The sequence below is a fragment of the Grampus griseus genome, assembly GCF_964374135.1.
Source record: "Grampus griseus genome assembly, chromosome: 19".
NCBI lineage: Eukaryota > Metazoa > Chordata > Mammalia > Artiodactyla > Delphinidae > Grampus > Grampus griseus.
The window spans coordinates 932155-947960 of record NC_139013.1 but is presented as its reverse complement, the minus strand read 5'-3'; positions in this window follow the sequence as shown (position 1 = coordinate 947960).

The following is a 15806-nucleotide window of genomic DNA, read 5'->3' as shown; positions in this document are numbered from 1 at the left end:
TGGTATCTTCTGACTTGAGCTCTCCTCAAGCCACAGTTCACCACTCAGATGTCTGTGGCTTAATTTGGAAGTGAATCACAGCACTGTGTGAATAAGAGTCTGGGAAACTGCCTGGAGGTCTCTGACCCCCAATATAGTCTTGCATTTTCTTTGTCTTTCTATGTCACATGCTTTGCTTTATTTTTTTTGTCCGTGCTGTGCAACATGTGGGATGTTAGTTACCGAACCAGGGATTGAACTGCGCCCCCTGCAGTGGAAGCCGGGGGTCACCAAGGAAGTCCCTCCCATGCTTTGCTTTTAAGAAAACCTCATAGGAGTCCGCTCTGTGGAGTCTTGAAAATATCTTCAATTATAATACTTGTGGGGACTTCCCTGGTGGCACAATGGTTAAGAACCTGCCTGCCAATGCAGGGTACACAGGTTCGATCCCTGGTCCAGGAAGATCCCACATGTCGTGGAGCAACTGAGCCTATGCGCCACAACTACTGAGCCTGCGCTCTAGAGCCTGGGAGCCACAACTACTGAAGACTATGCGCCTGAACCCGTGTCCCGCAACAGAAGTCACCACAATGAGAAGCCCGCGCACCGCTCGCTGCAACTAGAGAAAGCCTGCACGCAGCAATGAAGACCCAATGCAGCCAAAAATAAATAAATAAATAAATAAATTAAAAAAATACTTGTGAAAGGTTTGCACTTGGTGATAAGAATACAATATTTGATACGACCCCTTATTTTAATTCAAATAATGACTAAGTGGTTTTTGTGCAGAAAGAAAGACAGAGGGTCGTGAGGAAGGATTTTTGTTAACAAGCTGGTTTCCAGGGCATCCCTGGGTTGAGTTTGCGCAAGAGCTGCACTCAAGACTAGGAGGAGAAACATATGTGAGATGTGGAGTCTGTAGGTCCTGCTAAATGGATTGCAAATGAAATACACTGAGGGGGACTTCCCTGGCAGTCCAGTGGTTAAAGACTCCAGGCTCCCAGTGCAGGGGGCGCAAGTTCAATCCCTTGTCAGGGAACTAGATCCTGTATGCATGCTGCAACTAAAAACAAAAACAAAAAGATCCTGCAGGCTGCAACGAAGACCCCGCACAGCCAAATAAATAAATTAAAAAAAAATACACTGACGGGCTTCCCTGGTGGCGCAGTGGTTGAGAATCTGCCTGCCAATGCAGGGGACACGGGTTCGAGCCCTGGTCTGGGAAGATCCCACATGCCGCGGAGCAACTAGGCCCGTGAGCCACAACTACTGAGCCTGCGCGTCTGGAGCCTGTGCTCCGCAACAAGAGAGGCCACGATAGTGAGAGGCCCGCGCACTGCGATGAAGAGTGGCCCCCGCTTGCCACAACAGGAGAAAGCCCTCGCACAGAAACGAAGACCCAACACAGCCATAAATAAATAAATTTAAAAAAATACACTGAGGGGATGTCAGCCAAGAATATGGTTCCTTGGCTGCTTCCCACCCCCTATTCTAGCAAAAATATAGCCATCAAGGAAGCAGCTAGAGGATATTAGAGCTGTAAATGGCACCCCATGATTCAGAATGATACTGTACCTTTTATCTCCCTCCCTCTGAGCCAGCTGATGATTGACACCACGATAAAACCGGAGACCAGGGAATTCCCTGGCGGTCCAGTGGTTAAGACTGCGCTTTCACTGCCGATGACTCGGGGTCAATTCCTACAAGCTGCGCGGCATGGCCAAAAACAAAAACAAAATGGGAGACAGTATGATGTGAGGCATGATGTTATGGATCTCCTTAGTCAGCTCTGTTGAGGAGGGCTTAATGCTGGGGAGAAAGGTAAGGATTATTCAGAAGAAAGGTAACAATATAAATAAGATGAAAGAAACCTCAGAATTGAATCAGAAAAAAATGTTCAGGTGGTTCGTGAAAAGTGACATTAACAAGAAGATAGATGGAGTGGCTACTAAAATTGTGATGGATCACTGTAAAAAAAATAGGTAATCTGTTCAAATAACTGGGACAAATTCAATTCATCCTAGTCTTAACTAATTTTTTAAGTATTAAGATTATAAAAAGGAGGAATCTTATCTTTTCAGAACCTGTTCTGATTATAACCAGCCAGGGAAATGTGGAGGATTATGACTGAGCAATAGGCAGGCCAGGGTCTCATGAACTCCAGATGGGACCCCAAGTTCACTTTTATTGATATTGGTAATACAAAGACGTGAGGACGTAAAAAAATTTATAGTTGCTAGGCCCTGATGATCAGTGTATTGTTATAACTTAAATAGCTAACAAAAAACTTAGAGGGCAATATAATTAAAGAAATATGGTAATACTATAGAAGGCTTGCAGGTGAAAGCACGGTTTATGAAGGAATTTATGGGCAGACATTATGTATGGTTGTTGCCTCACTCTGACTGTAATGCATTATTGGAATTAAAATTGCCAATAGGAGTAATAATATGATTAGTAAAGATTTAAGCCAAGATCCTCCTGAACCAAGCCATTTTCCCAGTATTTCCCACAAACTGGTATCAATCAGAGTGGAAATTTGATTCTTCATATATTATAAGATGGGTTATCTTAGAAGACTCATCAGGGACTTCCCTGGTGGTCCAGTGGTTAAGACTTCACCTTCCAATGCAGGGGGTGTGGGTTCGATCCCTCGCCAGGAAGCTAAGATCCCACATGCCTTGCAGCCAATAAACCAAAATATAAAACAGAAGCAATATTGTGACAAATTCAATCAAGAGTTTTAAAAAAATGGCCCACAAAAAAGAAAAAAAAAAAGACTCATCAGACTTTATAAAAACACAACATTCATCATGGATCATAACACAAGTTCCCCCTTGGGAAGCAGTTGATATATAGAGGGCCATGCAATTCTGTAGGATCACTTTTATCATGGAGACTTCCAAATTGAGCAAGCTAATGGCTTGATTACTATCGTTTAAGTCTTGCTGGGCGAATTTTGTTAAAGCCTCTATGTGAATAATGAAATCTTCTACTCTAAGTGAAGGAATAAATACTGTGGCCAAATAATCATGTTGGAAAACTGATAGAACCCAGTGAGCCCACATTAAAGGCAAGTTGGCAGGGGCTGTTTCTGAGGCTACCCATAGATGACTTTAAGCCCAAGGGAAACCAAATGTGCATCTTTCTAACCAACTCAGGAGGAGCCAAGGCCATAAACTTGTTCCATAATTCCACTGAATCCCATTAGGAACAACCCAATATATTTAACATCCTGCGAAAAGGAATATTTAGGGTCCAGGTTCAGAACAGGTATCATTTTTTAAAAATTAGATAATACCCTTTTTAAAAATCAATTTATTTATTTATTTTTGGCTGCATTGGGTCTTCGTTGCTGCTTGCAGGCTTTCTCAGGTTACGGTGAGCAGGGGCCACTCTTCATTGTGGTGCACAGGCTTCTCATTGCAGTGGCTTCTCTTGTTGCAGAACACAGGCTCTAGGCGCATGGACTTCAGTAGTTGTGGCGCACGGGCTTAGTTGCTCCGTGGCACGTGGGATCTTCTGGACCAGGACTCGAACCCGTGTCCCCTGCATTGGCAGGTGGATTCTTAAGCACTGTGCCACCAGAGAAGTCCCAGAACAGGTATCATTAATAGGCCATGTTAGAAGGTCCCATTTAGTGATATTGGGAGTGGCTTACACAGCACTAGAATTTCTTCTAAGATAAATCCCTAAGGGCTAGCCAGTCTGAACCCTGGAGAGGTGAAATCCACTGGGGTAGTCCAGAAGTGCTGGACATAGGTAATTGGTCACAAACCCAGCAATTGAATTGAATTTTTGAAACTTGCATATTATTGAGACAAAGGAAAATAAGTTTGGTTCACAAGGAGAAGTCTGAGCAATTAACAAAGTAATTAGTATACAGGCCTGGTCTGGCATTTTGGGTCAGCTCTCTATTTCCAATGTTGTCTTCTCATCCTGGTCTGGTAGTGCTGGTCTCAGTTAGTTGAAGCCAAGTGTTAGAAACAAAGACTTGCATTCAGGAGAGGTGGCCTGATATGGCCCCTTCCAATGTGACTGTAAAGAGTCCTTTATCTGATGTTTTTTTCAATACGCATAATCTCCTGGTTGCAGGTCATAGGGCATTCGACCTTCATCCAAAGATAGATTACTGTGTGTTGGGCTGCACCCCACAGGCCTGCAAGCTCTGTACTTTCCCAGCCTCAAGACTGAAGAGACAGCCCAGAGTCAGTGACAGAGATATCAATAGTTTATTGGATAGGGGATCTTAACAAGACTGAAGTAAAAGGTCCTGGACCAACATCCCACTGTGATAGCAGGCAGGACATGGCAGCAAACTTCGCTACTTGGGGGAGAAGGAGGCTACCGTTTATAGGAGGAATTGACGTCAGGTTGCCTCAACAGTTACCAGGGAAACCAGCAGATGAGGCCGGGGGCAAGCACATAAGCAGTTACTGATTAAGTCCTATAATTAAGAGGATTGGATAGCCGTGTGAGTGAAGCAGGGACTGGTCAATCAGGGGAGGTACAGAGAACAAGAACAAGCCAGGGTTCAGCAGCCATCTTGAATGGCTTGACTGTAATAAGCTTCAGAAACAAACTTAGAATATCCTTTTAATAATTCAGTTAAAATTTACAATAATGTAACAGTAATGAGGAGCCATCCAGGAAGTGAGTCTCAGACAATTAAACAACACTAGAATTCAATAAGTATCAACAAAGATTGATACTTATTGATACTTATATTGGGGACTTCCCTGGTGGCCCAGTGGCTAAGACTCTGTGCTCCCAATGCAGGGAGCACGGGTTCGATCCCTGGTCAAGGAACTAGATCTCACATGCCGCAACTAACATGCAACTAAGAGTTCGCATGCTGCAACTAAAAATCCCGCATGCCACAACTAAAGATCCCGCATTCTGCAACGAATATTCCGCACCAGCAATGAAGATCCCACGTGCCGCAACTAAGACATGGTGCAGCCAAAAAAAAAAAAAAACCTCATATGTTGGGCTTCCCTGGTGGCGCAGTGGTTAAGAATCCACCTGCCAATGCAGGAGACACAGGTTTGAGCCCTGGTCCAGGAAGTTACCACATGCCGCAGAGCAACTAAGCCTGTGCGCCACAACCATTGAGCCTACGCTCTAGAGCCCGCGAGCCACAACTACTGAGCCCGCATGCCACAACTACTGAAGCCCCCGTGCCTAGAGCCCATGTTCTGCAACAAGAGAAGCCACCGCTGTGAGAATCCCTGAGAAGTCCGCTCATCGCAACAAAGAGTAGCCCCCACTCACCGCAACTAGAGAGAGCCCATGCGCGCAGCAATGAAGACACAATGCAGCCAAATAAATAAATAAATACATTTATTTTAAAAAGAGATAATTAAGTTAAAATGAGGTAATTAGTGTGGACTCTTATGCAATATGACTGGTGCCCTTATAAAAACAGGAGATGAGGATACAGATGCGCACAGAATTAAGACCATGTGAAGAAAGGAAGATCACTATCTACAAGCCAAGGAGAAAAGCCTCAGAAGGAACCAGTGATGAACCAAGTCCAGATTTCTTTTTTTTTAAATTTTTTAAAAATTAATTATTTATTTTTGGCTGCATCGGGTCTTTGTTGCTGCATGCAGGCTTTCTCTAGTTACTGCGAGCAGGGCCACTCTTTGTTGCGGTGCACAGGCTTCTCATTGTGGTGGCTTCTCTCGTTGTGGAGCATGGGCTCTAGGCGTACAGGCTTCAGTAGTTATGGCACGTGGGCTCAGTAGTTGTGGCTCCCAGGCTCTAGAGTGCAGGTTCAGTAGTTGTGGCTCACGGGCTTAGTTTCTCCGCGGCATGTGGGATCTTCCCGGACCAGGGCTCGAACCCGTGTCCCCTGAATTGGCAGGTGGATTCTTAACCACTGCGCCACCATGAGGGAAGCCCCTGGAGGCTTCGCCTTTTTTTTTTTTAACAACTTTATTCGAGTATAATTGCTTTACAATGGTGTGTTGCCCCTGGAGGCTTCTTAAAACACTGGTACTTGGACCTTTCTTCCAAGGTGTCTGTCAATAGGTCTGAGTTCTGAACTGAAAATTAGCATTTCCAATGGGTCCCTAGGTGATGCTAATGGATAGGGTCAGTGCAGAGATGAAACTGTGAGAAGTTGTCTCAGAAAGGCCAGGCTGCCTGCCTCTCAGCCCCAGTCTGTGGGCCTGTAGATATGCAGACTCTAAGAGAACAGCAGAGTTAAGTTTTCTAATGGACACCCAGTGAGAGTCTCTGCAGTGAGCCAAGCAGGCCAATGGCTAAAAGGACTGGACCTCCTGAGGACACCTGTGGGAGCCCCACACACTGAAACCATGTAGCACCTGCTTCTTTTGCTTGGAACTGTAATTAAACAAGGAAGCCATTAGACTGAGGTGGCTCCAATGTTTTAACAGCCTTGTAAGCAAAGGGAAACCTGAACCAGAGTAAATTCTTGTAAATGCCTCCAAGGGAAGAAATAGAAACTTAAGAACAACTGATCAAAAACAGCCCACTAGGCTTTCCCAAATAAGGCTATGCCTTAAGCTAGAGGCAATCAAATAATTTCCTTGTTTTGTTTCCCTTCCTGCTCTGCAAAAGTCTTCCCCTAGTTTTGGTTTGGTTTGGGGCTGTCCAGTTTGAACTGATGTTTGCTCAAAAGATCTCCTCAAAATTTTAATGTACCTCACTTATCTTTTAATAGAACAACAACATAAAACCTCACAGGGCTCATCCTTGCTCAGTTGTGCTCTTATTAAGGAGTCTTCCTTACTGCTCTGTGTAATATTACATCCCCTCCCCTCTGCTCAGGAAAATCGCCTTCTCTCCTTGTTTCCATTGCAACATATTCTAACATACTATATAATTTAGTATTTCTTATTTCATGTTTCTTGTGTTTTCTTAAACATAATAGAAACTGCACAAAGGCAGGATCTTTGTTTCTCTTGTGCCTTAATTTCTCACATGCACCTAGAAAAAGATCCTGAAAATCCAGTTTGTGCCCGATGATCATTTGTTAGAGCAGTGAATAAACATGACACCTCAATTTCTCTCTTACTTTTACTATTCCAGGCACTTTTTTTTTCCCCATGCATCATGCAGCATGCAGGATCTGAGTTCCTGACGAGGGATTGAACTCATGGACTGCCAGAGAAGTCCCTATTCCAGGTACTCTTAATGTCCTCTTTAACTATCACTGCAAAGTAGTATTGCTCCATGTTTTCAGGAATGAAAGAATCACATTTTGGAGATGAAATTCACACAATTATTAATGTTTAGGACAATCACATGCTCAGCTTGATTCTATCATTTTTGACTTCACAGTGCTTCCTTCTAAACATGTCTGAAATTTTTTCACCCTTTACTGATGTGTCCTTAGAGCTATTTCTGCTACTGTCTTTAAAGAACTACATAAACATTATTAACTTCTTTCTGAAATGCACATTTTGCAATTGTTTTTCTGAGATAATCTCAACTCCACATACAAAACGTCATACCAGGGCCTGTAGAAATAATCATCACTTCCTAGCAGAAAGATGAGATCATGGGGTTCAGATACCCTTTTATTTCAGGGTTCACGTGCTGCCTTTTGCATATGTGCTTCAACTGAAAAATCACACCTTCTGTGCATTACCCAAACTAGCATCAATTAAGTTGCTTTTTGTTTGATTCCTAAGAGGAATTGCATGTATCTGGGGATATGGATAAAAAGTATTACATGGATAAAAGTGTTCCTCAATGAGTGAGACAATCCCTAACTATACAGGCAAGAGAGAGGTTTTGCGTGGAACCAGAAGCAGACCTTGTTGTCCATCTTTTTCAGGATGGCCCACCATTTGTTCAAAAGAAAACCACAGGCTCAAAATGGGTTACTTATGATAGGCCATGACACAAAATTGGGCCTTGATACCTAACCTAATTGAAGCTTCAACTTTCCCTGGGAATGTAGCCTTAACCAGTCAGTTAAGAATTTTCTGGTTGGCACCAATGAGGTAATCTGTCACATGGGGCCTCTCCATCTCCCCAAGGGAAGATGAGGTAACCTGGCACATAGACCCTTTCCATTCCCCAAAGGTAGGTTACCTAAACCTTAAATCATCTTTTTTATTGATGACTTCCTCGTTGTACCTTAAAAAAACCTTTCCTGTTCTGTAGCCCTTTGGAGCTCCCCTCTACTCATTCGTTAGATGGGATGATGCTTGATTCGTGAACCAATCTCTAAAGCCAATTATATTTTTAAAATTTACTCAGTTGATTTTTTTTTTTGATTCTGAAACCCGGTGTTGAAGTTTTTGTTTGTTTGTTTGTTTTTTAACATATCCCTCTTCTTTCTTGCCAGTCAGGACCTGAATGGGATCTTTTCTATTGTTCTTAACCAATCACACTGAAACTCACAAAACTGACTCTAATGCTTCAGGCTACAAGTATTGGAGAGCAGTAACATCAATTTTCCAGCTATGTATGTACTCATTTATGTCTGAATGGCTCTGTCGAACGATGTGCCGCTTACCTCAGTTGTGGACTGAAGAGGAACACACAACCTAATAGTTTCTAGTTTTTTCAGGGATCTTACTCAGGACTATAGCTCTGGAGACAACCTTTCAGATCGCTCTGAGGAACTGCTCCATAGAGGTAAGGGAGAATCCAGGATATAGAGGAGTTTTTTGTTTCTTGCTTTTTTTTTTTTTCTGGAAAAAACAGGTAGTCGAACATTAAGGGACTGCTGGTAATCACAAAGAACAGACAACTCAAGTTAATGATTTCAGTGCTTTTCTGTGTATGAGAAGATGCAAGAATCTGGCTTCCTTGAAACTCGTCCTTAGATATGCATCTTAACTATTAAGGGTCATTGTCCAAATTACAGAGTGCTTCCTGCCTTTCTCCATCTTGATTTCCCCTCAGGGCACACCTTTGGGGAACGGCTGCAGTGGGGGCTGGCTTGATCCTTTTAGAAGTGGAATGGGTGGGGGGGGGGCAAAATTCTCTGCCCACACAGTAATAGAATTTGGAAACGTCTAAAATAATAGACTTGTCCTCTGAGAGCAGGCTGAACTTCAAGGAGTCTAAAACAACGTCTCTTCACGCCTTTCACAAGGAGCAAAGCCCCTCCCTCTGGGTAGGAGCACCATTTCTCCCGCATTCCTCGGGGTACCTCCCAGCCAACGTTCTGGCGGTAAGGATGGAGAACACCCTTCCCTGAGGTCTCCAGAGCTCTGAGAACGATATTACCCGGAAGAGCCTAGGCACAGAGACACCAGGCATGAACCAATGAGGGATCAGGATGAGGGCTTTCCCCGAGTGAGCATGCGTCAGGGGCGGGACCTCCGGCATCCTGTCCTGGCGATCATTTTGCTTGGTGGGGGGTCAGGCGGAGCAGGGAACTGTGCTCGGATACCGTCGTCCTCTGTCCGGGGCTGTTGTCCTCACGGCGTAGTGTGGGAGGAAGGGGACACCACCTAGCCAGCCAAGTCGCGCTCATTTTGGCGTCTCTCTCGTTGGCTCGCTGGTCGGGAACGGGAAGGTCCGAAAGGAGGCTGTGTCCCCGCTGCACAGAGGCGTGTCAAGTTCGGCGATGCAGTCCGGGGTGCCGCGCGCCAGACCCGGGATAAGGGACGCCGCTCCCAGCCCTCTGAGATCACAGAATCCGATGGCGGCGGCGCTGAGGGACCCGCCTCAGGTAAACGCTTGTCCTCCGGGCCCTCACCGCCCTCACCCCACCAGACACTGAAGCCCCCAGTGCGGGGCGCCTGCTCACTTGCCCTCAGCCCCGGCCGCGGTGTCCAGGACGGTGAGGCGGTCGTGGGTGGAGTTCTGTTTCCGACAGATAGTGCGTGGTCGCGTGTAGAAGAGGGTTACAGGCGGAGAGGAGGATACACGGAAAGGTTGGAGGTCGGGACCGGGGTACAGCAACTCTGTGCTTTCTGTTAGAAGCAAGATGCAGTGGGGCCAGAGTCAAGCCTGCACTGTTGCTGCTTGAGAAGTTGGCTATCTGTTATACAAGTAATATGAGGTTTGAATCGCAGGTGGGAGGTGGTCTTCCCCAGATCAAAAGAGGCTACAACTAGTTGCAGACAAGAGATCAACTGTGGGAGTAAGGGGGGAGGCAGGAAACACAGGAAGATTAATTGCAATAACCTAGGTGAGTGTTGATGGACCAGAGTGACTGTCCTGGAGTGTGATAAGTTCTGGATCCAGTTTTGGAGAAAGGCCAAGCCAATTGTGGGTGTTGCTGATGACAGAAAGGAAGTAGTGATGGATGACCGGAAGGTTTTTGGCCCTTATTAGACAAAGGGATGAAAACTTCATCAACTGGATGGGGACGTCAGCAGCAGGTTAATTTTCCTTGGAAATATCACAAGGTTGTTTTGGCTCTGTTAAAGAGTCTGAGATGTTTCAGAGAAGAGTGAGTGTAGGCAACAAGTGGGCAGCTGGACATGCAGGTCTGGAAAACTGGGGAAGGCGTTCAGGAATGGAAATTTTCAAAAGTGATGTCTACTGTGTGGACCAGGGTGGAGCTGTCTCACAATTAGGGGGCATGCAGGTTATAGTGGCCATGGTATTAGTAGGTCAGAAAGACTGGTGTGTGCTGAGGAGTGGTTCTCTGGCTCAGGGCCTGGTTGGGTTTGCTGGGCATTGAAAACCCAAGTGAGGTAGAGAAGTGGCAGTGGGAACGGTATGGGAGAGAGGTTGATCTGGCGGGAGGCCGAGGCTTCCATGGGATGAGTGGACGAGTGACAGCTGAGGAGACTTAGGAGTAATTGAGACAAGAAGGCAGTGAGACTGGGTCTGTTGCTTATTTAGTATTACTACTATGTGGCTTCTCCAGAATTTTGTGGTGAGCTTTGACGGGGTGTGGGACGTTTGAGGCTTGCTAGTGGATATGGTCTGCGGCAAATGTCGTCATTTGTTGGTCACTGTGACTGGCAGGGAGATATTTAGGACTGGGTTTTTTTGTTTGTTTTGTTTTGTTTTTACAAAGATTGAGTTGAGACAGAGAAGAGTGTTGTGGCTGCTGAAAGGGCAAAACTGGCAGTAAAAAAAGTTGAAGAGAGTTGAGGGAATATGAAATTCACATGTGGTTCTGGGTGGCTAATAATGAAGCAAAGATTAGAGGCAGTTGGGGAGATCTTCTAAGCAGCGTTTGTGGCTTACTCTGGTGTTGGATCCATCAGAGGACTGGGGTTGTACCGAATCTTTTTTTTTTTTTCTTTCTTTCTTTTTGCGGTACGTGGGCCTCTCACCGCTGCGGCCTCTCCCGCTGCGGAGCACAGGCTCCGGACGCGCAGGCCCAGCGGCCATGGCTCACGGGCCCAGCCGCTCCGCGGCATGCAGGACCCTGCCGGACTGGGGCACGAACCCGTGTCCCCTGCATGGGCAGGCAGACTCTCAACCACTGCGCCACCAGGGAAGCCCTGTACCGAATCTTGTTTGAATTTCTCAAGCCCTCTCTGGATGCCAAGCGCCAAATATGTGGGTATGTTCAGGGAGAATTCTATGGTGTGGTGCATGGATGTGGCAGTGCTGTGGAAGCGCAACTGTAGGGTCTGAAATTGTGAGAGAAATGTCATCTACAGAATGATGTGCACATGGAGAGGAAGTGTGAGCTGATGGCCCCCAGGCCCTGCTGTTGAGGCTGTACCGGTGAAGCATGAGCTGACATTTGGCTGTGTCTGGATTCCCACAATTTGGGAGACCCCAGGGGAATTGCTTGGCTGGAGGGACGGGACATTGCAGGTCAAGCCTAGAGCTTAGATGGCTATGTGCCCCCTACCTGTTATTGCTGAGGACTGAACAAAGTGATTAATGGGCTGTGAGGAGACAGAGGGAGTCAATTGCACCAGGACCTGGCATCCTCTCTCAGGTGGGGAGCTCTGGTGGAGGATGACTGGAATAGATATGAGGAGATGGATTGTGGGTTCTCAGAGGGAGAATGTTCAAGCTTTCATCTATCCCCTTCATGACAGGGTGGTGTGACCTTTCCGGATGTTGCTGTGCGCTTCTCCTGGGGGGAGTGGAAGCTTCTTGATGAGGCTCAGAGACGCCTGTACCTCAGTGTGACGCTGGACATCTATGCACTTATATCCTCGCTGGGTAAGACCCTCACCCTCCCCAGTGACCTGGGCTAGGCTCTGTATCCTGCCTCACCCTCACTCCCGCTTCCCGAAGGACGTGTTCTGTCCACCCATGTGGTGTAGAGACAGCTTGTTTCCCCAGTAGTCTGTGTAGTTGTTGTGGTAGGTAGAAGGCTGGGGTATTTGCACTGTCATCTTCTCTCCTGCAGCCCCAGTCCTTGCTATTCTGTAAATTTATTGACTGATTTATTTATTTTTGGCTGCATTGGGTTTTCTTTGCTTCATGCGGGCTTTCTCTAGTTGCGGCAAGCGGGGGCTACTCTTCGTTGTGGCGCTCGGGTTTCTTATTGCGGTGGCTTCTCTTTTTGCAGAGCATGGGCTCTAGGCACGTGGGCTTCAGTAGCTGTGGCACACGGGCTTAGTTGCTCCACAGGATGTGGGATCTTCCCGGACCAGGGCTCAAACCCGTGTTCCCTGCATTGGCAGGCGGATTCTTAACCACTGCGCCACCAGGGAAGTCAGGCTTTTGGGAATCTTAGTTCCCCAACCTGAGATTGAACCTGGGCCCTCGGAAGTGAGTGAGTGCATGGAGTCCTAACCACTGGACTGCCAGGGAATTCCCTTATGGCCATTTTAACAATACTAATTCTCCCAATCCATGAATATTGGATGTATTTTCATTTGTTTCCATCTCTAATTTCCTTTATTAGTGTTTTATAATTTTTATTGTACACATTTTTCTGCTCCTAGGTTAATTTTCTTCCTAAGTATTTATTGATCTTGATGCTATTACTGCGATTGCTTTCTTCGTTTCTTTCAAGATAGTCCATTGTTACTGTGCTGAAATGCGAGTGATTTTTGTATGTTGATTTTGTATCCTGCAGCTTTCTGATTCTGCTTATTCATTCTAACAGTTTGGTGGGAGACTCTTTAAGGTCTTCTATACATAAGGTCATGTCATCTGCAGAGAAGACTTTGCTTTTCAGATTTAAATCTGTTATTTCTTTTTGTTGCTTAATTGTTCTGTGTAGACTTTGGTACCCTGTGGAATAAAAGTGATCAGAAAGTGACAGTCCTTGTCTTGTTCCTGATTACAGAGAACAAGATTTTAGCTTCTACCATGAATATGAAGTAGGCTGTGGGTTGTCATATTATATGGAGTATATCATGGTGAAGTCTGTTCCTTCTGTACCGAATTTGTTGAGAGTTTATATCATGAAAAGATCATACGATTTTATACTCTACTTGCTAGGGTGGTGGGGTATTGCATACGTTGATTTGTGTACCTTGAGGCATCCTTGCAACCCAAGGGTAAATCAGACTTAATTAGGGTATATTATCTTTTTCTTGTGCTGTTGAATTTGGTTTGGTAGTATTTTATTGAGGATTTCTGTTTAGGTGTTCATCATGAATATTGGTCTGCATTTTTTATGTAGTGTCCTTGGGTAGCAGGGTAATGCTGGCCTCATAAAATGAGTTCAGAAGTTGTTGATGCTATTCAATTTTGGAAGTTTGTGGAGGATTGATGCTAATTCTTTTTAAATGTTTTCTAGAATTCACCAGTGAATGTATCTGGTCCTGGGATTTTCATCCCATTCATTTCTTTTTCTTTTTTTTCTTTTTTTTTTTCATGCCATCACTGGACCAACAGGGAATTCCCTCATGATTCAGTCTTGGTTGTTCATAGGACTGTATTCATTTCTTCTAGGTTATGCAGTTTGTTGGCATTTAACTCATCATAATAGTCTCTAATGATCGGTTGCATTTCTGTGTTATCAGTTGTAATGTGTTTTTAATTTCTGATTTTTCTTTTGCAAAATTAATTTTATTATTTTTTTTTTACATCTTTTTTGGAGTATAATTGCTTTACAATGGTGTGTTTCTGCTTTATAACAAAGTGAGTCAGCTATACAAATACATATATCCCCATATCTCCTCCCTCTTGCATCTCCCTCCCACCATCCCTATCCCACCCCTCTAGCTGGTCACAAAGTACCGAACTGATCTCCGTGTGCTATGCGGCTGCTTCCCACTAGCTATCTATTTTACATTTGGTAGTGTATATATGTCCATACCATTCTCTCACTTTGTCCCAGCTTACCCTTCCCACTCCCCGTGTCCTTAAGTCCATTCTCTACATCTGTGTCTTTATTTTCTGTCCTGCCCCTGGGTTCTTCAGAATCTTTTTTTTACTATTATTCCATATATATGTGTTAGCATACGGTATTTGTTTTTCTCTTTCTGACTTACTTTACTCTGTATGAGAGACTCTAGGTACATCCATCTCACTACAAATAACTCAGTTTCATTTCTTTTTGTGGCTGAGTAATATTCCATTGTATATATGTGCCACATCTTCTTTATCCATTCATCTGTTGATGGATACTGAGTTTGCTTCCATGTCCTGGCTATTGTAAATAGAGATGCAATGAACATTGTGATACATGATTCTTTTTGAATTATGGTTTTCTCAAGGTATATGCCCAATAGGGGCATTGCTGGGTCGTATGGTAGTTCTATTTTTAGTATTTTAAGGAGGCTCCATACTGTTCTCCATAATGACTGTATCAATTTACTTTCCCGCAAACAGTGCAAGAGAGTTCCCTTTTCTCCGCACCATCTCCAGCATTTATTGTGTGTAGATTTTTTGATGATGGCCATTCTGGCTGCTGTGAGGTGATACCTCATTGTAGCTTTTTCTTTTTTTTTAATTATTTATTTATTTATGACTCCATTGGGTCTTCGTTGTTGCACGGGGGCTTTCTGTAGTTGCGGCGAGTGGGGGCTACTCTTCATTGTGGTGTGCGGGCTTCTCATTGCGTTGGCTTCTCTTGTTGCAGAGCATGGGCTCTAGGTGCGCGGGCTTCAGTAGTTGTGGCTCATGGGCTCTAGAGTGCAGGCTCAGTAGTTGTGGCACACAGGCTTAGCTGCTCAGCAGCACGTGGGATCTTCCCAGACCAGGGCTTGAACCCGCGTCCCCTGCATTGTCAGGCAGATTCTTAACCACTGCACCACCAGGGAAGACCCCTCATTGTAGTTTTGATTTGCATTTCTCTAATGATTAGTGATGTTGAGCATCCTTTCTTGAGTTTGTTGGCAATTTGTATATCTTCTTTGGAGAAGTGTCTGTTTAGATCTTCTGTCCACTTTTGGATTGGGTTGTTTGTCTTTTGATATTGAGCTGCATGAGCTGCTTGTAAATTTTGCAGATTAATCCTTTGTCAGTTGCTTCATTTGTAAATATTTTCTCCCATTCTGAGGATTGTCTTTTTGTCTTGTTTATGTTTTCCTTTTCTGTGCAAAAGCTTTTAAGTTTCATTAGGTCTCATTTGTTTATTTTTGTTTTTATTTCCATTTCTCTAGGAGGTGGGTCAAAAAGGATCTTGCTATGATTTATGTCATAGAGTGTTCTGTCTATGTTTTCCTCTAAGAGTTTTATAGTATCTGGCCTTACATTTAGGACTTTAATCCATTTTGAGTTTATTTTTGTGTATGGGGTTAGGGAGTGTTCTAATTTCTTTCATTTACATGTAGCTGTCCTGTTTTCCCAGCACCACTTATTGAAGAGGCTGTCTTTTCTACATTGTATGTTCTTGCCTCCTTTATCAAAAATAAAGTGACCAGGGCTTCCCTGGTGGCGCAGTGGTTGAGAGTCTGCCTGCTGATGCAGGGGACACAGTTCGTGCCCCGGTCCGGGAAGATCCCACATGCTGGGGAGCGGCTGGGCCTGTGAGCCTGTGTTCCGCAACGGGAGAGGCCGCAACAGTG